Source organism: Pan troglodytes, chromosome 7 (assembly GCF_028858775.2).
Source record: "Pan troglodytes isolate AG18354 chromosome 7, NHGRI_mPanTro3-v2.0_pri, whole genome shotgun sequence".
In the NCBI taxonomy this organism is placed as follows: Eukaryota; Metazoa; Chordata; class Mammalia; order Primates; family Hominidae; genus Pan; species Pan troglodytes.
Window position 1 is genome coordinate 80,280,808 of NC_072405.2, and position 26,880 is coordinate 80,307,687.

The 26,880-nt window shown below is 39.6% G+C and overlaps 1 protein-coding gene across 1 annotated transcript in view; it reads right to left on the bottom strand.

The window, feature by feature from the left end:
* The window catches only part of EYA1 (EYA transcriptional coactivator and phosphatase 1), a 460,645-nt gene extending 434,425 nt beyond the window's left edge, over window positions 1-26,220 (bottom strand). Inside the window, exon 1 of the mRNA XM_054656818.2 lies at window positions 26,155-26,220. The gene's annotated coding sequence lies outside the window, so the exon portion shown is untranslated. The remainder of the gene's footprint in view (window positions 1-26,154) is intronic.
* Window positions 26,221-26,880: the final 660 nt, after the last annotated feature.

Genomic DNA, 26,880 nt, shown 5'->3' on the forward strand with positions numbered 1-26,880 from the left:
CATTCTAGCCAACATCTGTTATTTTTTGTCATTTTTATAGTAGCCATTCTGGCTGGTATAAAATGATATCCTATGTGGTTTTAATTTGCATTTCTCTAATAATTAGAGATCTTGAGGATTTTTTCATATACCTATTGGCAATTTACATGTCTTCTTTTGAAAAATATCTGTTCCTGTTCTTTGTCCACTTAAAAAAATTTTTTTTTTCCAACCGAGTCTCACTCTGTTGCCCAGGCTGGAGTGAAGTGGTATGATCTCGGCTCACTGCAACTTCCGCCTGCTGGCTTCAAGTGATTCTCCTGCTTCAGCTGCCCAAGTAACTGGGACTACAGGCATGCACCACCACACCTGACTAAATTTTGTACTTTTTGGTAGGGATGGAGTTTCACCATGTTGACCGGGCTGCTCTCGAACTCCTGACCTCAAGTGATCTGCCCCCCTCGGCCTCCGAAAGTGCTGGAATTACAGGTGTGAGCCACCACATTTTTGCCTACATTTTAATGGGGTTTGATTTTTTTGTTGCTGAGTAACTTGTAAATTCTGAATATTAGTCCTCTATTGGCTGCATAATTTGCAGATATTTTCTGTCTTTCTGCAGGTTGTCTATTCACTCTGTTGATTATTTCTTTTGTTATGCAGAAGCTTTTTAGGTTAAGTCCCATTTGTCTATTTTTGTTTTTGGTGACTGTGCTTTTGAGGTCTTAGTCATGAATTATTTGCCTAGACCAATGTCCAGAAGAGTTTTTCCTAGGTTTATTTTTTTTTAAGTATTTTAGTAGTTTGAGGTCTTACATTTAAGTCTTTAATTCACCTTGAGTTGTATATGGTGAGAGATAGGGATCTAGTTTTATTCTTCTAAATACAACAATCCCATTTTCCCAGCACCATTTATTGAATAGGGTGTCCTTTTCTTTTCTTTTCCTTTCTTTTTGAGACAGGGTCTGGTTCTGTCGCACAGGTGCTGGAGTGCAGTCTCGCAATCACAGCTCATTGCAGGGCTCATGCTATCCCTGGAGGGAGCACCTCAGCATCCTAAGTAGCTAGGACCACTCAGGCATGTGCCACTATATCCTGCTAATTTTTTAAATTGTTTGTAGTGATGGGGTCTCATTATGTTGCCCAAGCTGGTCTTGAACTCCTGGGCTCAAGTGATCCTCCTGCCTAGACCTCCCCAAGTCCTGATATTACAGGCATGAGCCACCATCCTCAGGCGGTTCATTCTTCTTTTCCATTAATCTATTTTTATACCAGTACCATGCTGTGTTGGTTACTATAGCCTTGTACGATTTGAAGTCTTGTAATGTGATGTTTCCAGCTTTATTCTTTTTGCTTAGAATTTTGTTGGTTATTTGGGCTCTTTTTTGGTTCTGTATGAATTTTAGGATTGTTTTTCTAATGCTGTGAAAAATGACATTTGCATTTTTTACTCATTTTAACTGTGTTTACCTTTATCTCACTTTCAAAGTCTTTGTTCGATAATTCTAATATCTAGCTCTTTGCATTAGCAACTATTGATTATCTTTACTCTTCAGAATTCATTTCTTTCTCTTTTTTTTCTTTCTGTCTCTATCTCTTTTTTTTCTTTCAAGTTATTTTTCATTGTATCTTAGGCAGTTTGGATATTATAGTGCTATAGTGTGAGACATTGGAACATTTTAAATTCCTCTAGAGAATGTTAACTTGTCTTAGGAGCCAACCAACCCAGGTATGTGCTCTTTTTTTCTTTCTTTTTTTTTTTTTTCTTTTTGAGAGGGAAGGTCTTTCTCTGTCACCCAGGCTGGAGTGTAGTAGGGGTGATCTAGGCTCACTGCAACCTTGACCTCCTGCAATGCAGGTATGTTAGCCCACGTATTCTGTCTTGTCTTCTTTGGTCAGTGGCTCCAGCTGAGTTTTCCAAGCATTTAATATGCCTTTTGGATCTGCCCTCCACATGTGTTACTCAGTGGTTAGACTGACGTGGGTGGCGGTTTTTATTATAGTTTAGACCTTAAAGGCTTTACTGTATTTCTTTGCCAGTGTAGCTCAGAAGTGAGCCTGGGACTTGGGCTGATTCATATGCAGATAGAGAGGTGCTTTCTCCAGCTCTTTTCTCTCTGGAATTTTCCATCCAATCTTCAACATTTAAGAGTCCCATTTCCTAGTTCTCTGCATAGAAAACTGAGGTTTCTGTCAGAGATTTAGCTCCCAGCAGTAGAATCACCTTCAATGCTAAGCAGTGAAATAGAAAAGAGAAAAATAACAAAGATTCCCCTACACTCTTCAGACTACAGGGCTCCCCTTATCCTGTTCTGGCCAGAGAGATGGGTTTTCTTTTGGACGTTATAGGTGCCTTTACCACCAACATCACCTGTCAGTGCAATTTCAAGGAAAGGACCAGAAAAGGAAAGAGAAAATATACGCCCCTCCCCAACACTCTCCATCTCACTGGGTCCCCATTTCGCTGTCCTCTGGCCAGGAACATGGAGTTCTCTCTTAGAGCTTTTGCTGTCTACACCAGCTACTCAGTTCCAGGACATTAGTTGCCCTTAGGTCAAAGTCAAAATATCAAGGGAGAGAACAAAGCCCAGTAAACTCATTGCCATTCTGGTCATTCTTCAGGTTTTGACTTCCCTCCTGGTCTGTCTGCCATTGTTTAGTTTTGAGAGCACTCGCGTAGTTGCTTTTTTATTCTGTCCACAGTTGTTAGCTGAAATCACTTGGAGAGATAGGCTGTTATGGGCTTACTTCATCTTGGCTGGCTCCAGAAATTTATTATCCTGTTTATGTGAAATGCCCAGCCTCTTGGATTCTTAGCATCTTTATCGCCTGTCCCTAGTTCTTTCCAAGATAGTGTCTTGGTGATTGGGTGTGTGTGTGTGTGTGTGTGTGTGTGTGTGTGTGAATGTGTGTTCTGCATAACATAATATTAGCAGCAGTGTAGGGTCCTCAGATTCCCTTTTGTGTCCTCTGGGTATCCACAGATGGGCTGATAGGGTCCTGTGACCCAGCGCCCATTAGGATACTCCCATCCGGCATTATGGGAGCAATGTTTTGTTCACTTCCTGGAGCTCAGGGGTCCATTCATTTCCTGCTGGCCTCAAATTCTCTGCCTACTTTATTCTATTTCTCTCTTGTACCCTCTCTGGGGCCCATGAGAACTACTAATGTGCTTCAGGCTCACCCATCCACTTGTCTGCCTCTGACAGCTCCTCACCTTGGCTCCTGTGCCATGTTAGAAGTGGCCACATGGAGCTTTTTCTAGAGGCTTGCAATCTCCCCTATTATGTTCAGGGAACCAAGTTACCTGGCCCAGTTTTAGTAGGCACGCTGATGCCCATCTGGTTGTTGTTAAAGGCCAAGCCCCAACCTCTGCAAAAAGTGTTGTCTTGAAAAAAGAATGGGTGTGAAGAGAGAGACCCCAGCACCCTACCGACTCACTTCATCTGTCCCTCTATTTTCCCCCACAATTTCTCAGGCATAAAGGCTTGGCCTGTCCCCTTTCTCTTTCTGTTTGGCACAGATCTCTCCCATGTAAAATGTTATCTCATTCTTGATATGTTTTAAAAAGCAAACAAAGAAACTTAGAAAATCCTTTGCAATAACAACCATACTTAAGAACAGATAAACCGTAATAAAGAAACATGACCAATATTCAAATGCCAGGAGACTGTGGCTCAAAGTCTTTAGTGTGATCCACATTTTGTACTCAGGCAAGTTGTCATTCAACTACACAGGAAACTGACATTTTCAAATATGCAAGAACTCTGAGGCTATAACACCTAGGAGTCACTCTTGGAAAACCCACTTGATAATAACACCTAGCTAATCATAAATCGAAAGTGAATTAAAATAAACTCAGAAATAGAGAAGCTTGTGTAAATTATTCATGCTTGACATTGAAACCACTTAAATTAAGACAAAGTAACTGTTGGAATTACATTTATAAGACAGACTGGAAGTGTTATATATTTACAAATAATAATAATGCTAATGAGAACATCACAAACAAAATTGAGAACTAAAGGAAGAAGAGTTAGAGAAACTATTTGAGAAAGCATTTTGTAATCTCAGGATTTATAGGTAATAAATCAATACTGTCTAAAATAAAAATATATGCATGGCTATAATTTGTGTATTACCAAAATATTTTTCCTTAACCTTAGTAGGAATGCTTAAGACTATGTCTTGTAGTAAAGAAATATTTAATTAAGAACAGTAATTTGTTCAAGTTTATTTTATTTTGATTTCTGCTAAATAAAAACTTCTTGTTAAAAGTGTACACACTGTATAATCTCATTTTATGCAATTACATTGATCAATCTACCCCATCCACCACTCTTTCACTCCTCCGTGTGTGTGTGTGTGTGTGTAATCATAACAATAAAAACTAAATCTGGAATTATGCTCACTTAATGACAGCTACTTCTGTTCATGTAGTTTTAGATGTACTTTATTGAATTACTTGTGTTGTTTTTTGTAATGGACATATATCCTTTTATCTGAAATTATGTTAGTCCTCTTTGAGAATTTTGACAGAAGTAGGGTGAGTTGGATAATGCCTAATAAACGAATTTTCCTCATTTCCATTCAGCAGGACCTGTAATCTCTGTTAGCAGTGGAGCTGCTCAGCAAAGGTTAAGCTTGATAGTGAACAACCTCTTTATGTACAAAACCGTATTTGGTAGGCCTCATCGCTGGTAATAGTTTCACTATATCTTGATGGATATTTAAGCCACATTGACTTTTTGGTATGGGCTGTTTGGAAGGAATGTCCGAAGTAACTATAGATGCTTAGCCTTCTTTTTCAAAGTTTCTAGCACCTATGTCCCACACACATTAGGAACTGAATGTTTATTCTACTGAACTGAAATAATAGAGTTTTTCACATATTTGAGACTTACATGTTAAAGAGAGACTTTGTTTTTTTTGTTTTACATCAGACAGAAGTATAAGAACCATGGGGGAATGTTGTTAGAAGGTAGATTTGACTCAATATAAAAAAAAAATTTAGCCATTCAGAAATCAAACAAGTTGCTTCAGAGGTGAAATAGTCTCCATTGCAACATGTTCAAGAGAATCTGGGGGCTTATTTAAAAGGTCATATTGTAAAGGACATTCATGCATCACAGGCTGTCTCTAACATCTGACCTGTTCCCACTAAGATACCATTATTCTGTAAACTCGAAAAGCCTACTTACTATTGCTATTTGAATTGGTATTTGAAGGCTTTTTTTTCTTTCTTTCTTTCTTTTTTTTTTTGAGGCAGTTTTGCTCTTGTTGCCCAGGCTAGAGTGCAATGGCAGGATCTCGGCTCACAGCAACCTCCACCTCCGGGGTTCAAGCAATTCTCTTACCTCAGCCTCCCGAGTAGCTGGGATTACAGGCATGTGCCACCATGCCTGGCTAATTTTTGTATTTTTAGTAGAGACCAGGTTTCTCCACGTTAGTCAGGCTGGTCTCAAACACCTCACCTCGTGATCCACCCACCTTGGCCTCCCGAAATGCTGGGATTACAGGCATGAGCCACCGTGCCTGGACGAAGGCCTTTTTTTTAAGATATCGGGTCTTGCTCTGTGCCCAGGCTGGAATGCAGTGGCACAATCACAGCTCACTATAACCTCAAACTCCAGACTCAAGCAATCCTCCCACCACAGGCTCCTGAGTAGGTATGTACCACCATCTCTGGCTGATTTCATTTTCTGTAGAGACAGGATCTCACTACATGGCCGACACTAGTCTCAACCTCTGCTCAAGCAATCCTTCTGCCTTGGACTCCCAAAGTGCTGGGATTATAGTGAAAGCTTTTGAATGCTGACTTAGTAGCTTTGCTCTTGCTCACTGTTTTAGTATACCATCGATAAAATGGGGTCTGGTTAAGGTGATTGCTATCATTTTTCTGGTACTAAGATTTTCTGATCCTATAATCTTCTATATGTGATGATTTTACATAATCATATTTCAATCCATGTCAGCAAATATCCATTCGTTGTCAATTATGTACCAGGTACTATGTTAGGTACTGAGACAGTGGCGTCACCCAATCTCTTTATCCTCTTAGTCTTAGAGAAACACAGAACTGGTTAATGGGGGAGGTGTCTTCAACCTTGCTTTAACACTGTGAAAACCAGAAATCAATGCATTCCCAAAGGCACAGTTTCTGTGACTGGAAGGTTCAGATGTTCTGTTTGTGCTGATTGACATCACCAAATAGTTTCCCGTTGGCATGATGTGAATTTCTTTTTTAGGAAGGCTTTCTAACAGCAGTGTAAAGACTTAGAATCCACAGAAGCCTCTCAATTGCATGACCACATTGATGTGAAGAGGTGTGAGATTAATCTAAACAACAATTCAAAGTCATCCCAAGAAACGAAACCTCAAGAAATGAATGAAAATAAATTTCTTTAAAAAACTATTGAGAAATGACATGGTGACAGATGTCAGTTTCCTACTGAGATGAGTGAAGCATGGGAATACTTTATTTTAAAAAATTAAACAATCAGTGATAACATGCAAGAAATACCCAGAAGCACCCTCTCCAATGCATTTATTTTCTATGTGAAGTTAATAGAAAATTTCAACTCACTACCCAAAATTAAGATCATGAAATTTTATATTTACTCAAATTAAGTTTTAAGAATAAAGTTTGGATTTCTTCTGATGGGTTTTCTCCACCATTCCATCTCTGTTGTTATTCATTCTGAGTACTGTTTATTGAATGCACTCATGGGGTGGAAAGTCAACAAACCAAGAAAATGCAGGTGTGGATGTGATGAGATCTGATAGAACCCACAGTCCCTAAGGAAAATAAACAGGAGCCATGGATTTAAATGAACTTAAATGTTGTCTGTAACCTTAAGGTAATTATCCTTCCTTTCCCCCTTCCTTTATCTTCTATACACATGCATTTAGATGACACATAAACATTTGTACTTAAACATGAATTTACGGTAATTCCTCAGAAACTTAATAGAACTTATTCACTGCAGAAAATTCAAAATTAATAATGCCAAGGGCAATGCCTCACTAAACAATATCAACAAGCAAATGTGTTAAAACCTGTCATCTTAGATAAAATGCTGACCCATCGAGCTGTTTTGCATTATTAGCAATTTTATAAGGTTCTATTGGGAAAGCATTGCTACTAAATGAAATGAAATAAGCCTGATTATTACATCTATGATTACTCTGAGAGAATAACAGATAATTTAATAGAAACCATTTTCAGTTGAAACCAAACTTGTCTCACTTTGCAATAATTCTCCACTGTTTTCTACTCTTCAATACAATAGTTGCTTTGAAGTTTCTCAAATTTACTTTCTCTTGGTTTGCAGTACCATCTTTTTTTTTTTTTTTTTTTTTTTGACAGCGTCTCTTGCTCTGTCACCTGGCTGGAGTGCAGTGGTGGCACAATTTTGGCTCACTGCAGCCCCTGCCTCCCAGGTTCAAGCGATTTCCTGCCTCAGTCTCCCGAGTAGCTGGGATTACAGGCACGAACCACCGTGCCAGGCTAAGTTTTGTATTTTTAGTAGAGACGGGGTTTCACCATGTTGGCCAGGATGGTCTCAATCTCTTGACCTCATGATCCACCCACCTCAAGCTCCCAAAGTGCTGGGATTACAGGCGTGAGCTGCCGCGCCCAGCCTGCTGTACCATCTTTATTTTGAGTCAATAATCTTTGGCCATAGCATTTTGAAAAAAATGCATTACCCCACATTTAAAAAATTGTGTCTTCCAGTTTTTTATGGTGTCAGGATAGTAGCCCCTGATGTAGTCACTTTTAATTTCCGTTGAAAAATCTATCACATTTCCTAAATTGGTAGCCCATGGGGCACTGTAGGATGGTAATAAGCATTACAGAGTTTTCTCTAAAACATCTGCACATCTTTAATACACCAAGAGGAATAGAGAAGATTCTAAGAAGAGGCTATAGGGCAAGGTTTCCTACGCTTGTTTAACCACAGCTTTTCTTTGTTGTTAGCTATCCATGTCTCTAGAAACAAGTTCTAAAATAACATTAAAGACAGACTGAACAACAAAAATACAGGAAAAACTAACTAATACCAAAAATGAATGTAACACAAATATTTCGGGATCTTCTTTCTCCTCCCTTAAGGCTCATCTCAGTGTAGTGTCAAATGCATTTCAAAATAGTGTATTTTTTTTCTAAAGTTCTTTTATGGAAATTTAAGAGAGGGTCAAGGAGGATGGAGCACAGCAAAACTTTCTAAAAATCCAACTTACAATTTCCCCTTTCCCAAAATTTCTATGCCTCATTGCATCAACACAAATCTCTCTCTAACTTGTTCCCTGTACCCCACTCCCATGATCCCTCCCAGATATTTTTCCCATCCATTTGCAAGCTCTACACATGACTAGAGGTCTATGTCATTTGCATCCTCAGCTACTGCACCTTTCAGCCAAGCAAAAGGAAACTTCTTTGGATTCATCGTCTTTTAAAAACCAGAGAACAATAAATATTAATCCAATAGGGAGATTCCTTGGAGGAGAGGATATGTGGATATTAACTATGGGTGTTTAATAAAAGGGGTCCTTTTATTTGTTTCTTATTCTATACTTACCTAGGAAAAATGGCAAATAAAATTCTTTCTTTCGTTAGTTCCCCTGCCTCTTTCTTCCCAGAAAGTGGCAGCCAGATTTTCAGGTCAGAATAATAATAGCATTTCAGGACCAGTTAGAAATAGAGATTCTCTTGGAAAACTAGGTTAGTTTGAAGCCTTGGAGAGGTAATAAATGTGCTTAGTCTAAATGCATGGGTGGGAATGGGCCAGGGCTGCGGAGTGTCTTGGAGGTAGCTGGAGATCACGGGAAGCCTGTCTGACAAGTCTAAACATTGCCGACATAGGCTAGGGAAAATTGAAAGGGGTAGGGGAACTAGTTAAAGAAATACTTTCGTTTTTCATTTTTCCTAGGTAAGTATAGCATAAGAAAAAAAAAAAAGGACCCCCATCTTATTAATCACTTCTTCTTCTTCAAGACACTGCTTCGGCTGTCAGAAAATTGTGATAGTACTCAAATTCTGTTAGAACAATACATTCAGGGCCATGTGCTGAAAAAATCATAATGAATATGTATTAATATATCTGCGATGTCAACAATGAGCATGGTGCCCCTTGGGGCACACAGTATCCAATCTGTGCAGCTATCCATGGCCGCCCCAGCTTTGGCCTTAGGAGCCATGGTGAGGGTCTCTGTGCCATGCCTTTATCAGTGGCTAGCATGTGGATGGCAGGATTGGGAGTGTAAATCCTATTTGAGAGGACATCATGTAGCAGAAGCAGCACATAGATAATGGTGGCTACCAGGAACTGAAAAACAGACCCTCTCTCCAATTTTCCAGAGAAGGCCACAGGATTCAATCCAAAAGCGTGTGGAGAAGGCCTAAGAAAAATTTTCCCTAGTAGAAAGGCAGAGAGGATTATACTGAAAAAAGTAACTGGTAGCCTGCCTGGGCTTTGCACCCCCTCTTGATTCTGCACAGGGCCTTCAGCCTGTACTCCAGGGACATACCCTACAGCTGCCTGTCATTGCTAAGCCACCAGGTGCTACACTCCGTCTCTGGAGAGATAGGCTGTTGCAGTAGTTAAGAGGGGGCCTTCAGTACCAGATTTCTTGAGTTTAAGCACTGGCTCTACTTACCTCCTGCCACAAAAAGCTTAACTATCTCTGCCTCAATTTCCTTATCTATAAAATGAGGATAATATTGGAATCCACTTTACTGAGCTGGTATGAGGATTAAATGAGGTTTTCAGGAAATATATGAAATACTTAGATGGCCTGGCACACAGTAGTGTTGGTTTCCACTATTATCATCCCTGGCCACCTTAGTCCCAAATACACCCGTATCTATTGAAAGACTAAGGTCTTTGTTACAAGAGTATATCATGTGATGCTGAGGTTTAGGGTACAATTGAAACCATTACCCAGGTAAAAAGTATCCAATAGGAAGTTTTTCAATCCTTTCTCCCCTCCTTCCCTCCCCTCTCTTGTAGTTCCCAGTGTCTGTTGTTATCATCATTATGTCCATGTGTACCCAATATTTAACTCCCATTTATAAGCAAGAACACGCAGTGTTTGGTTTGGTGTTTCTGTCTGTGTTAATTTGCTTAGGATAGTGGCTCCAGCTGAATCCATATTGCTGCAGAGAACACGATTCTACTCTTTTCTTATGGCTGTGCGGTATTCCATGTACCAAATTTTCTTTAACCAGTCCACCATTGATGGGCACCTAGGTTGATTCCACATCTTTGCTGTTGTGAATAGTGCTGTGATGAACATGTAAGTGCATGTGTTTTTTTGGTAGAATAATTTGTTTTCTTTTGTATATATACCCAATAATGAGAGTGATGGGTCAAACAGTAGTTCTATTTTTAGCTATTTGAGAAATCTTCAAACTGCTTCCCACAGTGGTGAACTAATTGATATTCCCACCAACAGTGTATAAGTGTTCCTTTTTCTCTGCAGCCTCACCAACATCTATATTTCAACTTTCTAATAATCACCATTCTGACTTCTGTGAGATGGTATCTCCTTGTGGTTTTGATTTGCATTTCTCTAAAGATTAGTGATGTGGAACAGTTTTTCCTATGTTTGTTGGCAACCTGTATGTCTTCTGAGAAGTGTTTGTTCATATCCTCTGTTCACTTTTTAAAGGGGTCATATTTTGCTTATTAAGTTCCTTGTAAATTCTGGATGTTAGACCTTTGTCAGATGCATAGTTTGAGTATTTTTTTCTCATTCTGTAAGTTTTCTGTTTACTCTGTTGATAGTTTCTTTTACTATGCAGAGCTCATTAGTTTAATAAGGTCCTGCTTATCAATTTTTTGTTGCAATTGCTTTTGAGGACTTAGTCATAAATTATTTGCCAAGGCCAACATCCAGAAAGGTATTTCCTAGGTTTTCTTCTAGGATTTTTATAGTTTTAGGTCTTACATTTAAGTCTTAATCTATTTTAGGTTAATTTTCATATATAGTAACAGGTAGGGGTCCGGTTTCATTCTTCCATATATGGCAATTCAGTTTTCCCAGCATCATTTATTGAATAGGGTTTCCTTTCCTTATTGCTTATTTTTGTTGCTTTGTCGAAGATCAGCTGCTTGCAGGTGTGCAGCTTTATTTCTGGGTTCTCTGTTCTGTTTCATTTGTCTATATGTCTGTTTTTATATCAGTACCATGCTGCTTTGGTTACTGTAGGCTTGTATAGTTTGAAGCTAGGTAACAATGTGATGCCTCTGACTTTGTTCTTTCTGTCTAGGATTGCATTGGCTACTTGTGGTCTTTTTTGGTTCCATATGAATTTTAGAACAGTTTTTTTTCTAATTCTGTGAAAAATGATTGCTCTGCCTAGGACTTCCAGTACAATGTTGAATATGAGTGGAGAGAGTGGGCATCCTTGTCTTGTCCCAGTTCTTTGGGGAATGCTTCCAACTTTCACCTGTTCGGTATGATGTTGGCTGTAGGTTTGTCAAGGTGGCACTTATTATTATAAGGTTTGTTCCTTCGATTCCTAGTTTGTTGAGGGTTTTTACCATGAAAGGAAGTTGAGTTTTACTGAAAGCTTTTTCTGCGTCTGTTGAGATGATCATACATTTTTGCTTTTAATTCTGTTTATGTGCTGAATTACATTTATTAATTTGCATATATTGAACCAGCCTTGCACCCCAGAAATAATGCCTATTTGATTGTGGTGAATTAACTTTTTACGTGCTGCTGGATTCGGTTTATTGCAAATATTTAGTTCGGTGCTTCAGAAAACTAGATAGCGGAGGAGTAAACTATTCTATCCTAAAAGAGTGCAACTATTCTTAGTAAACACTCAAGAACCAATGAGAATTGGGTGGGAAGCTGAATACTTTATCCTGCCCTCTGCTATAAAGCCAAAAGGGTATTTGCCTATGAATTAAAAGAAAAATGAGTTAAACTAAGGAAAATTCAGTGTCTTAGTTTGCTTGGGCTGTTGTAACAAAATATCTCAGTCTGGGTGGCTTAAACAACAGATAGTTATTTTTCATAGTTCTGGAGGCTGCAAGTCCTAGATCAAGGTACTGGCAGATTTGGTTCTTAGCGAGGGCCTCTTCTTGGTTTGGAGACAGCCACCTTCTCTTTGTATCCTCAGATGGTGGAGAGAGAAAGCTCTGTTCTCTCTTCCTGTTGCTATAAAGGCACTAATCCCATCATGGGAATCCCTACCTGATGACCTCATCAAAACCTAATTACCTCCCAAAGGCTATACCTCCAAATATAATCATTGCATTAGGGGCTAGGGCTTCAAAATATGAATTTTGGGGGATATATTCAATTTATAACAGTCAGTATCAGTTTTTCGGCAAAAATGAGATCTCATTTTAGATTTAGCAAAGGCATGGAATAGAAGCCAGTGTGCTAAGCCCTTTGTGTGGATTATTTCACTTAGTTTTCACAACCTTTGTGGTTGATGCTATTATTGCCTATGCCACATAGTGATCCATAAGTGGAGAAGCTGGTTTAAAATTTACCAGCTGAACACATGGACACAAAGAAGGGAACAATAGACACCAGGGCCTGCCTAAGGGTGGAAAGTGGGAGGAGGGTGAGGATGGAAAAACTACCTGTGCTTACCTATGCTTACCTATGATTACCTGGGTGATGAAATAATCTGTACACCAAACCCCCATGACACACGATTTACCTGATTAACAAACCTATCCATGTACCCCTGAACCTAAAATCAAAGTTATAAAATAAAATTTACTGGCTGAGCATGGTAAGGGCATATACTTCACTGTTTTCAATACCACTCACATCTTTCCTTTTCTTCACCTATTTCTTATAAGTGAGGTTTGAACTTTTCATTATTATTATAGTTCTTACAAAATGTTACTTTTTTTAGCTTTTTATTTCTAACCAAGCTGTATCTCTGAAAAAATTTCCCAATTCCTGTCTGATTTTTACTTTTGCCAGGTTTTTCTCCACTTTGATTTCTTATGAAGCTCCAAGTACAATTTTTTGGGCCATGAGCCAAAGAAAATATATGCAACTTATTTTTTCCTTTCTTTAAAGATCTCTGGAAACTAGCAAAGTTTAGTTTAAAAATTTCCTTCCTAATGATGTTCAAATTTTTGTATTTGGCTATTTTGCCTGTATAACCTCATTAGGAAAGGGGAATTGAAAACTGATACAGTTTAAATCGAACGTTTTTCTCACATAAGTGAGTTATCCTCACATAATTAAGGATAAAAATGAAGATAAATTTCTTATGTAGATACCTTTATATTAGATTCTTTTATTAATAAATCTTTCCATTCAATAGGACTCATGTCTAATTCTATAGGATTGATTTCTTCCATACATGTTTAAAGACAAATTCTCCATCTTCTATCCAATTGCTCCTTTTTAAATGTCAGTTTTGTGACAGTACAACTGCATTGTTTAGGTCCTTAAACTTGGGAACCTATGTTATTCCTCTTCTTGCTACATTTGATTTTTATAACATCTTGCTATTCTTCATCCCTACCTATTGGTCTTGAATCTCATGTCAATTGTCATTGCTATGATATAGGTCAGGCTTCCACCACTGCCCCTAAACAATCCTTAGCCAGTGGCCCTGTTTCTACTCTCTTGGTATCCATTTATCGCTCATGCAGCTCCAGGCTCAGTGACCCTAAAACACAAAGAGTAGGCATTCCGTAAGTGGAAGTCAGCTGTAGGTGGGAAACGTCCTTTTTAAAATTAGAGTGTAGAATATATGTTTTTGCATATATATTAAATATCAGTGGACCTGAAACTGAGTGGCCTAAGGTACTGGCTGACTTTCAAGTTTTGTCCGTAAATTGCAGTGGGGACATCACTGGAGAGTGATAGGAAGGTTCAAGAGAGCTGGGGAGGGATGAGGGGGTATCAGGGTCTCCTCTTTTGGCCTTTTTAGCTCTTTTTTCTCCCCCTTTCTTCTCTAGCTTTCTCTTCCTCCTACTACTGACTCTCTTTTCCTGATCTCCTCTTCAGTCTCTTTTTCCACCTTTTCTACTATTTTATTTTCATTATTCTCTTTTTCTTCCCTTTAAACAACTACATGAACTCATGATTCCCAGGGCCTCTGCATACGTTGGCTGTGCAGGTTGTACCTGACTCCAGAGATGGAGTCCCTGTGTTACTCACTGGAGTTGAGCAGTGTACAACCTGAGCAGCGTTACACTGAGGCCTGGGGCATACAGCACATTTTAACTGGCTTAACTTTATACAACATTTTGGTTACATTGACACATGGTAGATAATGTCAACATAGGCAGAACTGGAGGCTTTGGAAAATCAATGAATTCCTTATTCCTACTATATGTTACTCATTTATCCATGTTTACTGAACACATAGGATACAAGGAATCATTTTAGAGGCTGGGATACAATAATGAAGAAAACAAACAAAAGTTCCTGAGATGTGACAGAGAATGAGCAAATAAGTAAATATATATGTAGTACATGAAACGGTAAGACTGTCATAGAAAAATAAGGTGTGGAAGGAGGGGTAGGAAGAGTGTGTTGGTATTCGTATTTACTCATGCCTGTATAGGTGGCGAGGGATTGCAATTTAAATGGGATGGTTCGGGAAGGCCTCACTGAGAAAGTCTCATCTCAGCCTTATCTGAGGCAGGTGAAAGAAGAAACATGGGTGTCTGGGAGACGAGCACCCCAGGCAGAGTGGAAGGGAGTGAAGGCTCCAAGCAGGAGCAAGCCTGACACTGTATTTGGTGATGCTATGGTTCCTACTTGTGACTGCAAACGTGGCCTCAAAAGATGTGTGGCCAACTTATTTTAAAAATACTGATCCACAAGATGGTGATCCTCTTGTCCCTGACTTCCATCCATTCTACTGTTGCTGCTGCTTTCCTTGGGCCATCCTTGGTGTTTTGTTAAATACTTCAGTGGTAAATAAAATTGTTGATCATGTTGTCCAGGGGATAATATCAAATTAAGTGTCTCAAAATGTTGTGTTGCACAAATAGATCAACAGCAGCCTTACTTGTTTATTCAGTTATTTAAACATATATCAGGCTGCTGCAGTGTGGTAGAGGCAAAACTATGTTTCAGGGATAGAGTGGCAAACAAAACAGGGAACAATTCTGCTTTACTTTGGGGTCATATAATAAAATAATAATGAGAATAGTAGTAGTAATAATAATAATACATTGTTGATAGCACTAAGAAGAAAATAAATGGGGTTTGTTGATAACATCAAATGGGGGAAACTTTCTGGAGGAAGTAAAGGAACGATGACCCAAGAAGGCCTCTTTGGGGAGTGACACCTCAAAGCTGTCTCCTCAAAGGTGAGAGGGCTCCAACCCTGCAAAGAGGGGAAGGAGGAACATTTCAGACAAAGAATCTGGGCAGGACCAAGCAGGAGATGCTGTGGGGATGGACAGAAGGCCCCAGGGCCAGGAGCCTGCTTACAAATAGGGAAAACCTGATGAGATTAGGTTAGAAAGGTAGCTGTGGCTGCAGTGTACAAAACTTGTAGGACACAGAAAGGAGCTTGGGTTTTATTCCCCATTCAGTAAGAAGCCGTTGGATGGCCAGGGACACCAATACAGTTTGATGTGCATGCTACTCTAGCTGCTGGGAAATGGGCGTTGAAGTTGGGTGACCAGATAGGAGGCTATTGTGACTGTCTGGCTAGAGATGCTTGAGGGATGCAGAGGGGGAAAGTGTGTTCATTTAGCATATATTTTGGAGGTAGTCAACAGGACCTGCTTCTCAACTAATGTTGGGAGTGAGGAAAAGGGACAAGTCAAAGATAACTTCCCAGGTTTCTAGGACACAAGGTGAATGATTGTGCCAGTTACTAAAATGGGTTAAACCAGAGGTTAAGGAGGCAGATTTAGGGAACCACCTGTGGATTTTCCTCAGTAGATATCAGCCACAAAAGGTAAGCCTTATTTAGGCCTCTGGGAGTAATGGTTCAGTTATAGAAAGGGGGAGGCACTACTTCTCCTCTGTTAGCTGGGTGGTGAGAGCCTCTGCTGGGGAGCTGGGGAGCTGGGTCCCTAAGCAGCCCTGCACCCTTGACCCCTGCACCTGGTGCCATGGGGTAAGGCCACTGGGCAGAATGGGCAGTGCAAGAGAGTGCAGGAGAGACCGGGCCCTGGCCCACGTGTGCAAAAATGTGGGATACAGAGGGAGGCCTGCTTTCTGCTTTTGAAGCAAAATAACCCACTTTGATTTATAAGGATCTCAAGATCAAGTCTTACTGCACTATTGCCTCTTCCTGGGAAGCCCCTCTTAGATGGAAAACTAAGAACCAGATATTAAGGGATTCCCCCCAACAGAACCCATCTGTCCAAACACAGAGTCTACAAACTGCTCATATGTTGCTAATAGGATACAATAGGCTACAGTGTTAAATAATATTTTCTATTCTCTGTTTCCCACACCACAAACTCTGCTAGATAGTCCCACCTTGTGAATAGTTAGGAAACATGAATAGTGAATACCAAGCCTAAATATCTGTGGGTGGATGATTACACTTAATGAAGCAAATGTTCCCCCAATCATCATCATTGTTATAGGATACAGTGCCTTTTACTGCTTATTATTCACCATTGACATTGTCAGCACATAAAAGAAAATGTGCCGACTGGGAAATTTTTAACGTTAATTCATTGTTTTAATGACTGCAGCTTCTGAAGGATATCAAAGGTGATTGGTTTCAGTTATAAAATTATAAAGTATTAAATAAGTTTGTTTAATGAGCTGACTATTATAGTAAAGGAGAGTAAGCGAACATCTATATTGAATATAACTCAAGTATATTAATAAATGCAGTTTAAAATAATACAAAGGAGTCTTCTCTAGTATTTGGAATGCCAAGATCAAGCTAAAAATGTTCTCTCTTTAGTACTCCTCTGTCTGAAGCACATTAAATAGAGCTTGAAATTGAAAGTCTTGTGTTCCTATTATAGGAATATATAAAGCTACTTTAAGGCAGGTAATGGGGAAATTGTGGTTAGTTATGTGGCAACAATTTTTGTTTTCATCAATAAAATCAAGACATTATTTAAAAATAATACTCTATAAGCAATGGTTCTGAATTCACCTTGGGGACTGAAAATTCTGCAAATAACCTTTGGGAGATCACGTGAAGATACCATGTCATGGAAACCCTGCAAGTGCTCCCAGAATCCTATGCTACCGAGGCAGCCACTAGGGGGCGCTACATTCAAGGGAGGTTGAGAGACTCAGGGTAGATCCCTGGGCCCAGCTGGGAAGGGCAGGGACCTGAGGAAAGGGCAGCTCCTCAGTGGGTTGGCCAGGAAATGGGATCAGAGATAGATTAAACCCTCAAAGGAGGCAGGCCTACACAGTTAATTGTATAACTGTGTAGGTTGCATTTTTTCTTTAGCTTTTTAAATGTGATTTCTATTTAGCTTTTAAATAGGTGATTCATTTATATAGTTTAAAAGGATAAAAGGGCCCATAGTCACCTCCCAATATATGTTCTTACTTTCTTCCTTACTTCAGCCATAAAACAACATTTCCTGGAAGCCACCTTGAAAACTGGTGTGGCCACATGCCTAAGGCAGTCAGTGGTCTGCGGGGGGAGTGTGGGTCTTCCCCCTTCCATCCCGCTTCCTGGACACAGGTCACACCTAAGAGTGGAGTGGAGAGCCTGGGTGGTGGGTTATGGAGCTGTAGTCCAGCCCTGGATTATCTACCTCTGTACTTCCTTCATGGGAAAGAGAAATACATTTTTCTCTTGTTTAAGCCCTTGTTACTTTGATTTTTCTGTTGAATTCAGCCAACTCTAATGTGAACTAATTCAGATTAACAGTAGAAAGCCTCCCTTTTACTCAGATCACAAACCTTCCTTCCCTGAGCTGTTTCTGCATAAAATGTCTGGAGATATTTTAGCTGGTAGCATATAGAAGCGTGTGTGTATGTGTGTGTGTGTGTGTACGTGCACGTGCGTGTATGTGTGGCTTGGGAAATATCAATACATGAAAAACATCCTCATTCTCTTTTGGGTTATAGAGATTTCAGTTGGGTTGATATAGTGTACAGTATATTAACAAGCATTTAAATTGTTTTAGTCTTTGGCTGTTACAAATAATACTGCAATAACTTTTGTTTATTTATGACCTCCTTTATTTATATTCTGTGAGTATATCTGTAGAACAAATTCCTGAAAGTCAAAGTGCTAGGTCAAAGAGGATGTGCATTTGTAATCCATAGCTGTTCTTGGTAGATATACTGATTCATCTTTTAGTAACAACATATGAGAGTGTCCTTTTCCCCACATCCTTCCTGACTCGGTGTTACCAAAGATGGATCTATACTTTAACTGGTAACTAAGGAAGGGTGAAAGGAATGAAGGGAGGCAGGTAGGCAGGCGGGCGGGATTAGGTTGAGATGCCAGTGCAAGGTTTACCTTTATTACTGTCCATGTTGCAGGGATAGGGTGTGTAGACGAGGGGAGACTTGGAAGAGATAGGACTTTGGTTAACTTAATTCTGTTTTCTTACAGAGAAGTTATAAGTTTGAGCATATTGAACTTATTCAGATGGTTTAAATTCTATATTGTGGTTTATGTGAAGTATCAGAAATCAGTCTATGACATAATTGATGTGTATGCTTTTGTTATCAAATCTGAAGGGGTGTGATACTTGCATTGATGTTGTAGTTTGCAGCTTACCAGCACAGTTTCTCTAGAAGTCTCTGAAGGAAACGCGGGAGGTCACAAGGCAGGAGGTTTCCTGCCTGCAGTGGGCTCCAGGGGAAAGCCAGTGCTGCACTGAACAAGCCTTTTCCTCTTTGTGGTAAGACAAATTTGCTCTGGGCCAAATCACATAACTGAGGCACCCACCCAGGAGCTGTGACTTGTCCATGCTTCTCTCCATGCTTTCATTGCCAGCCCTTCCTCTGGGGCTCAGCATTCAAGCACTCCCTGGAAAGGGCTGTAAAAGACCTCACAGCACAAGTGAGGAGAGAATAGTCTCATGATAATGACCACCTTATTAGCATTAGCACTTATGGCCAGGAGCTGTTTTCAGCACTTGTTATATATGGACATACTGACATGCAACTCAACCCTCTGAGTAGTAGCACTAATTATCATCATCTCCATTTTGTGGGAAACTGAGGCAAAGAGAGGTTGAGTCAAGATCACACAGCTAGTAAGGAGTGGAGCTAGGATTGGAATCTAAGCTGTCAGGATCCGGAGTCTGTGTGCTTACCCCTCAATCTAGACTCTCATGACAGTTTCTTAGAGGGCTCTGTGGAAGCACTGCACACACTCACTGTTAGTTTCTTAATAGATGCTGTGCATCTGGCATTTATGGTATTGTCTGCTAACTGGTCTTTTTCTCCCAAAAGCACAGTGGCCTAAGGGGATGATCAAATAACTTCTTCTATTGTTCTCAGAGGATGAAGACTCAAGAGAACAAAACACAAATTCCTGTGCAAGGCAGAGGAAACACACACACAGACACACACACACACACACACACACACAAAAGAACCCAAAAAAGGTTGGAGAGAATCATCAGCAACAGAGAGGGAAAGGAAAGCAGAACATTAGAAAATGGAAGAGTAATGTGGACTTAAAACATAACAGCAATTTCAGCCCTGGAAATAACAGCAATAAGTGGGTATGGCAAAGCTCCAAAGTGCATACCAGCTCAAGGGAGCCATTCTCAACTGCGTCAGGCAGGCCTATGTCTCCCCCAACTGTCTAAGCATCCACATTGCCTAGAATAGGACTTGGCACCGAGAAGCTGCTCAATAAAAGTCTGTGGCATGAAGAAGAGACATTTATGAGAAGGACCCAGGAAGTCAACAGGAAAAAAGAGTAAGACTGACATCTAACCTGAATCAATTTAATAACATTCAGGACTAGGGAACTAACACAACCAAGGAGAAGGGATTGGAGGTTATACTGAAATTCAGAAGTTCTACCAGGATGCCTTTTGGCTACAGATTTCAGGAACTCCAACTCGAAAAGGCTTGAAGTTCAACACAAAGAAAATATTGATCTCACATAATAGGTCCTGATAAATGCAGTCTTATAGGTCAATTAATTCAGGGCATTGGCCATGAGGACCTGTCTTTTTCTACTGAAGTTCTTTTTTTTTTTTTTTTTTTAAGACAGAGTCTCACTCTGTCACCAGTCACTAGGCTGCAGTGCAGTTGTGTGATCTTGGCTCATTGCAACCTCTGCCTCCCGGGTTCAAGCAATTTTCCTGCCTCAGCCACCGAGTAGTTGGGACTACAGGCACGCGCCACTACAGCCAACTAATTTTTATATTTTTAGTAGAGATAGGGTTTCACCACGTTGGCCAGGATGGTCTCGATCTCTTGACCTCATGATCCACCTGCCTTGGCCTCCCAAAGTGCTGTGATTACAGGCATGAGCCACCCCGCCCAGCCAGGTCTGCTGTTCTTGAGCTGAGAGGGAGCCCACTGTAGCATCCTAGGAGTCACAGTCAGCAAAACAACATCCATGGAAACAAATGGAAATATTCCCGCTCATGACCTACTGTACTAGTGTAGAGATTCTCCCTATAAACCCTCCAGGAGAACTTTCCTAAATATCTCATTGTCACATGCCAAAGGGGTGAGGCTATCTCCCTAAGGAGCAGTCCTACATGGGAGAGGAGCAGGCACCAAAACAGAAGCCACCCCCCTCAGGAAGGGAGGATCGAGTCATGGATGCTGCATAGAAACAGCAGGCTCCAGCACAGAGGTGTCTGATTCTCTCAGAGATAGATGCAAACAAATACAGACACAGAATTTAAGTGCTTATTAAATTATCAAATAGTTAAAGACTCGGTTTAATAATTACAGAAGAATTTGTGTCTGTTTTATATGTACTAGAAGTTTGTTAACTTTGATACTTTCCCAATTGCAAATGAGTTCTTGATATTTGAAATAAATGATTTTCATGGAGAAGAATGTCTCATGACCTGAACTGGAGTGAAGACATTTTCTGGGCAGGAACACATGAGAAGAGGGATGGTTTGTTTTATAATTTTCATTATGGAGATCTTTGACCTCCTTGGTTAAATATATTCCTAAGTAGTTCACAATAATGTACAATAAGTAGTGTATAATAAGTAGTGTACAATAATGGTTAAATCCTATCCTGAAGTTGTTATAGTTGGGGTTTGAAGAAATGACAAATCAGAGTGTGCTCATTTGAATGGGGGTAAAACCTTATTTCCATCACACTCAGATGTCCATATGGGCAGTCAAGTAAGATATTTAAAAACTCAAATCTCTGTGATCTTACTGTTTATTCCAGTAAATATTTGTCAGCTCATTTCTTTTTGGTAGCTACATTTTTAGCTAAGTTACACACAAAGTCTCAAGGAACTACTTGGCAGGAATGGAGGCTCTTGAATCCCACCCATCTCCATCTATCGCCTTTCAAATCCACACCAAATAAACATATAATCCAGGGAACAGTAACATGCTTCCTGGAGAATTCTTCTAGTCATCTTTTCCAGTCCAAATTTGTGGCTGCTAAGCTCCTTACATATAGAAATTTTGAGATGCCTTTGTGTTTAGTTAATACATGCCTGTCACGAAGATTGTGATGACTATCTGGTTATGTCTGTGACATAACGGATGCTATCAGAATACTATTGTGTAATATACATCTTATACTTGCCACTAACTTTACAAGCGCAAGGATATTAGAAACACTATTAAATATTAAATACTAAAACTTCAGATAAGCATTCATCAATAGAAATAAGCATAATTTTCATAAGCAAATGTATATCCAAGTGTAAAAAGCTAGATAAAGGGATTTTTCTGCTATTCACATTCCCCACACAACTATCTCTGTCACCTGTAGAAGCTAATCTTGGTTCTCTTCTTCCACAGTCTTCCAAATTTATTTCTAGAAATCACTGATAAACAGTAAACTATAAGATACATCTGTGCCACCAACCAATCCAGTGGCTGCAGTTGTGTGCTTTGGGGAATGAGGCTTCTATTACAATATAATACCATAGGATGAAACTTACTGCTAAGATTGAAAGAACACTGCAGAGGGCAATATTACATGCAACACAAAACGCTGGAATTCCTGAGCAAAAACTTAAATCTGTTTTGAGAAAATGTGACTGTATGTAATTTAGATTTACTTATATTGTCTTTGCTTCCTGTATTTTTGCCTTTGAAGACTTCCTTGAGATTGAAACACTTCATCTCAAGAGACTTTTTTGATGAAATGATTAATAAATAGCCCAAATGATTCAGCCCTTGAGGATACATATAAATTATCAATGAAGGATTAAGTAGGCAAAGCCTTAAAAAGCTTAGGGAAAAATTGATTAAGTTGGGATCTCACAGAGGATACAGACTTCTAGTAGAACAGAAAGGGACTAATTGAGTCCCATAAACTGTTTGATGGAGCACTTAATTTAAAGACAAGAGACTTGTGACTGAAGAAAGGGAAATGGAGCCAAACATATATGCCAACAAAGGAAACTGAATTGTAGTTCCAAGATTCTCAAGAAGAGGGGTTCAACTTTTGTAATCACATTAATGGCTCCTGACTGTTTAAGTACCCTCAAATGATTGCTTGGAGCCAGTAGTCCATTTGTTTTGAGGCAGTGATGTTTTCCTTTATCTTTAAGAGTGCAATAGAAGCTTTGAAGTAATAAGGTCAAATTCAACCACTTTTGCCCAGACTCTGTGCAAGAATGCTGGGTTTGAGTTTCCAGGGAACATGAAGAAGTCATTTCAACCAATCTTTTACCACCCAGCAAGTCCTTTTAAAAGACTTTCAGAAGCATCCCAAATTTGCACATTACCTCCTTGACCTTGCAAGCAGGGGTCGCGGCTGGAGCACGTGGTTTCAATTGTCTGATAAGATACATCGCTTCAGTCTTGGCCTGACTAAAGGGTAAACCAGCTGGTTTCTATCTCTTCTTCTCTAATCATTAGGTATTAGGCAAGCCATGAAAATGTTATAGCATTTTATTAAAGTCGCTAGAAAGTCACATGATGAACGGCCAAAAAAAAAATAAAAACAAAGCAAACAAAATTAGACATCTCTATTAAAAGCCTAGATTCCTAAATAAATTTAAAAACTCATGACTCTTGGTTCTGAGGAAAATTTAAAGGACAGAAAAAGATTTACTAAGAAGTTTGTCTCTTTTGCATAACAGATGAGCTCCGTTTCATCATAAAATGGAAACTATGAAATTCCTTCTAATTTTCTTTTGCCTTGGTTGCCAGAAAGTTCACACTTAACATTTACTGTTTAATGACAGTATCAGAAGCATGTTATGCCCATTCCCCAAACAACGATCTCTCCTTTCTCTCTCTGATTTCCCATGTGTTAAAATTTTGATTTCACTATTATTTAATGCCATTTTAATTTAATTGTTACTATGTTTATCAGTCTAATAGAGTATAACTTAATTTTAATAACAAAAACAAAAAATCAAGAGAGCATAAATTGTGACTGTGATCCCACAGCACTAAATAGTTGATTAATCACATTGAAATATAAGTCATCCTAATAGACCCATTGAATATATCACTTTCCAATTGGTGTTTTGGGCTGTGTGGAAAATAACCTTAAGTACATAGAAAATGTATTTGCTACCATCTAGGACTCAAATACTTAAGAATATAATGAAAACTGATGCTTTTATAAGGTAATAACCATTATATTAGGACCCTTTCAACTGTATATGATGCAAAATTTCACTCAAACTGGCTTAAAAAGAAAATATATTAGTTCATGTAACTGAAAAATACTAGTATGAGCTTAAGCACAGCTGGATCCAAGGGCTAAATAATGTTATCAGGTCTCTCTCTCATATGCACGCACACACACACACACACACACACACACACACACACTTCATACTTCTCTCTTATGTTGACTTATCTGCCATGCTGACTTCATATTTACTCTGGCAGTCAACTTCCTTATGATGACACCAGATGGCTGCCAGAAGAAACTACCTTATAGCCTCTCCACTCACCAACCCAGCAGAAAGGGATAGCTGATTTTTAACAGGACCAACAAAAGCCTTGCTATTGAGTCTAGCTGGTTCTAACTGGTCCATGTGCCCACCTCCAAACCACTCCCTGGGCCCAGGGGCACACCAGGTTTTGTCTGAACCTTGTCTAAGTCACATGCCCACCTCTGGGCATAGCTCCACTCAAACCACAGAGGCCAAGAATAGGGAATGGGTATTTTGAAGGGGAAATCTGTTATCAAAAAGGGACAAGCAAAATTCACAGATGCCTGCTACAATATTTCACTCAACCAGATCATTTATTGGATCTTGTTTTTCCAGGAAATTTGATTGCTGCTTAAAAGTTAAGATTGATCAGTGAGCCAGCTAGAAAAGAAAATCCTGGTCTTGATTATTTACATGAACCCCTGATGAATTTATTAATGAAAACTCTACAGTGATGTTAATGAATGATATAGACCAAATTTTGTTTTCTAACAGTATAGCTGTGCCAATGTTAGCTTAAATACTTAACTGCACATTATTCTATAACTTTGCTAAAATATTTCATATTTCATATGATGTTTGCAAAATCTCCAGGTTATATTTAAAATATTTTCATCACTTTGTTCTAGCCATGGAGGTTTGGGGTGGGGGAAAAATGGGAATTAGTAACTACTTGTCTGAAATCCTTTGATCCCTTTTTTATTCTATTACAAATCAACAAAGTATATTTTAAAAATAAGAAATGGGCCAGGTATGGTGGTTCACACCTATAATCCTAGCACTTTGGGAGGCTGAGGCAGGAGGATCACTTGAGGCCAGGAGTTCAAAACCAACCTGGGCAACACAGCGAGACCCTGTTTCTACTAAATAAATAAATAAATAAGCAAGCCAGCCATGGTGGCACACCCATAGTCTCAGCTACTCAAGAGGCTGAAGCAGGAGGATTGCTTGAGCCTAGGAGTCGGAGGTTGCAGTGAGCCACGATTATACCACTGCACAACAGTGTGGGTGAAAGAGTAAGACACGGTCTCAAAAAAAGAAATGGAAAAAAATAAAAATAATAGGTCTCCTTCCAATGACAAAAACAAAAAATTTGTTGAATTAAAAATAAAAAAGAAATAGAAACATGGATTTATGACAAGTAGGCAGATCAATTTAGTTACATTATGTGCTTGAAGTTCTTCAGGGAGAGCAAATTTCCAGAAATGCTTGCATCTCATCTAACTTTACTTAATGGTTTTCTTTGTGTGGGATATAATATCAATGTAGAATATTCAGCCCTTGAGAAATTAGAACAACAACAAAATTAGATCAAAGACATACCAATTATGCAACACAGCAACAGGCAAGGTCTCTTTAAATGGAGGAAGCCATCAGCTGTTTATCTTCCAGTCATCACACACTTATCAAATGCCTACTCTGTGCTAGATGTTGTGCTGGGTCTTGGAGGTAAAAAGAACCCAAAGGGCCAGGTGCAGTGGCTCATGCCTGTCATCCCAGCACTTTGGGAGGCCGAGGTGGGTGGATCACGAGGTCAGGAGATCGAGACCATCCTGGCTAACACAGTGAAACCCCACGTCTACTAAAAATACAAAAAAATTAGCCGGGCATGGTGGCACGTGCCTGTAGTCCCAGCTACTTGCGAGGCTGAGGCTAGAGAATCGCTTGAACCTAGGAGGCAGAGATTGCAGTGAGCCAAGATTGCGCCATTGCACTCCAGCCTGATTTACAAAGCAAGACTCCATCTCAAAAAAAAAAAAAAAAAATGACCCAAAGGATTTAATTTCTACATAGATAATTCACGGGGCAACAAACAAATTACAGTAATAACAACAAAAAAATCTATTTAATCATTCAGATGACCTTTGCATACAAACAGATCCAGGTTTGAATTCCAGTCCTGCCCTCTCCTACCTGTGTGATCTTAGGGGAGTTGCCTGACCTTTTAAAGTATCAGTTTTCTGATTTGCAAAATGGAGACAAGAATACCTACTTTGTAGGGTCACTGGGAATATTAAATGAGGTAATGAGTACAATAATGCAAATATTTATGGAACACTTACAATGGGCCAGGTGGGGTTCTAAGTGCTTAACGTTCATCACCTCATTTAATTTCCACATAGCCCCGTGAGGTAGGTACTATTGTTACTAACTTTATCATACACTTGGGGAAACCAAGACATAGAGAAGTTAATGAACTTACCTAAAGTGGCAGAGTTGGGATTTGAACACAGGCAGTGTGGCTCTGAAGCCCACGCTCTTCATGGTAGACATGAATATGTGCCTCTAGATCACTCTTCAAGGAAGGTCCAGCTGCAGTGAGTGTAGGGGGTAAATTACTCCAGCTCTGAGCTTGGAGAAGGTCTCCTTCAGCTGCAGAGATATCTCTTAGCCAGGGTCATACCCTTCCAGAGGAAGCCTGGAGCAATGTGATGGAGCAATGTGAGGTTGTGAAGGTCTGGCCACTTTAGCCTGATCCAGGGACACTGTGTTGGGCATATTCCACCCAGCACTCCATGCTGAGCGGGTTGAGGCTTCGGCGGGTTGACGCTTTGCCCGATCTGCACCGTCATTAGCCTCCTGTGGCTGAATTCTGATTGTGTCCACTTCATTTCACAGGCGAGGATCCTTAATCGAATTACATGGCTATTTCAGGTTGTCCCACAACTGATGCTCTGTTCACAATAAAAATTCTTTTCTTTCTTTATTTCATTTTGGAGAGTTTCTTTTGCTGGTTTGAAGTTCACTGATTTCTTTCTTCAGCAAAGTCTCATCTGCCCTTAATTTCAATGTATTTCTCATCTCACACATTATCGTCTTCATCTCTAGAAGTTAGATTTGGGTTTAAAAAATATCATTCATGTTCCTTTCTTGACCTTTAGAATATGTTGATCATTGTTATAATAACCACTTTAATATATTTGTCTGC